Source organism: Alligator sinensis, unplaced genomic scaffold, assembly GCF_000455745.1.
Source record: "Alligator sinensis unplaced genomic scaffold, ASM45574v1 scaffold740_1, whole genome shotgun sequence".
NCBI classification, from domain to species: Eukaryota; Metazoa; Chordata; order Crocodylia; family Alligatoridae; genus Alligator; species Alligator sinensis.
In genome coordinates, this window is record NW_005841964.1 from 2,133,107 (window position 1) to 2,134,848 (window position 1,742).

A 1,742-nucleotide genomic window follows, 5' to 3' on the forward strand; every position below is an offset into this window, starting at 1 on the left:
CCCAGTTGGGGGGGGGTGCAGGGTGGAGGCACTGCCGTGGCCTCTCATACCCCTGCTCTTAGCACTGCTGGAGAGTAGCCCAGCACTGCCTGCCTTGCCATGGGGGGGAGCAGCTGGATGACCCATGACTTCTCCTGTGGTCGCCCATAGCCCCCGGAGTGCAGCCTGGCACTGCTGGGCGCCCCGTGGCGGGGGCCACAGGGGAGCAGCCAGATGAGCCATGGTTTCACTCTGGGGGCTATGGGCTGTTAATTATTTGGCTGGAGGATCAAGATAAACCCTGTGCTCCTGTGAGTTTAGGCATCATTCATGAAAAGGCTAGGAGTCTTTATGATGAACAGCAAAAAGTAGCAGAGGAAGAAGATGCACCCACTGTTCTAGAGACTCCTCCTCATAAAGTCTTGACAACAAAAGTGTTGGCTGAGGCATTTCAACATTTGAAAGCTGTCGTGTCCCTGTCTGAGGAACTTGACCCTGACATTGAATGCAGTGCATCAGTGAATAGGGGTATATCCAACATGTACAGCTGCTACAGAGAAATTGACACGCAAAACAAGAGAACATCTGTCCAAACTTCCTTGGACACTTTCTTTAGCAAAGCAGAGAAGACTCCAGAACAACCTGCAGCCAAAACTCCTGAGAAGACTCTAGCCAAGAACCGTTCAAAAAGTCTAACCAGGAGCCCTTCAAAAAGTCCAGCAAAGTCACCTCAAAGAAGTCCTTCTCAATCAATATGATTGCTATTTACAATATAAATACATTGATGTAACTATACTACTCATCTATAATTGATAGAGTATAAAATTCTGGGTTATTTCTGGTGAAAATAGGGTGTTGGGCCTTGGTTCGGGAACCCCCATTTATAATGTTTCCTATGGGAAAATTGGTTTGGAGTTAATTGCATCTTAAGTTGAAATGTTGTTTCAGGAACCAATTGTGTTGTAAGTCCAAGGGCTGTCTGTATAATGTGGTGAATGTGCAGCAGGTGTGTGCTGCTCCCTGCTTTGCTGGAGCAGAAGAGTCCAGCCCAAATAACCACTGTCTCCCTGTGGGGGGGCAGGGGACAAGTGCTGTGGCTTCTCTGAGAAGAGACCACGTACAGACATTCAGTCTCACAGGAGAAACTCTCACAGAATTGATTTAACCCTGTCTGTCTCCAGATTATTTTTTCCCTGGAGCAGTCATTTTTGATCTGGGAGAAAAATCCTTAACATCTGTAAACTCATGATTTCTCTTGGGAGAGCAGCAACTCTCCCAGTAGAAAATGAACATCTACACATGGCCTCAAGCACTTAGAGGAGGAGGAATTAATGAGTTGCAAACATTCTAGTTTGTGCTTTATTAGAATACACCCAGCTTCCCAACAATTTGGTCTTGTTGGTGTTGTGGAAAATATGTGGTAGAACAGGTGCATTTTAAATACAGCTTCTTTGACATTTTCAAAAAGTCTTACTGATATTTCAAGCTATGTCTATAAGGAATCTGTTTCAAGTTGATAGAAGCTGACAAATAAGAAGAAACTATTAAAATGCACTATTGTAGATAGTTTGTCAAGAAAAATAATCTTCCATAATGGCAGTTTTTAACACTGATATTAATGTTTCCATAATATACTATTTTAATTCATTTGGGTATTATTTTTAAATGTTTTTTCCTAATTATAAAATATTAAAATAAAAATGATATTATTAATTTTAACATTACGCTGTTAACCACAGAAATACAATCAAAGAGGAATGCTG

General features: G+C 42.3%; 1 protein-coding gene across 2 annotated transcripts in view; it reads right to left on the reverse strand.

Moving 5' to 3' along the window:
• UGGT2 (UDP-glucose glycoprotein glucosyltransferase 2) overlaps nucleotides 1–1,742 on the reverse strand; it is a 235,857-nt gene that overhangs the window by 25,356 nt on the left and 208,759 nt on the right. The window lies entirely within an intron of this gene.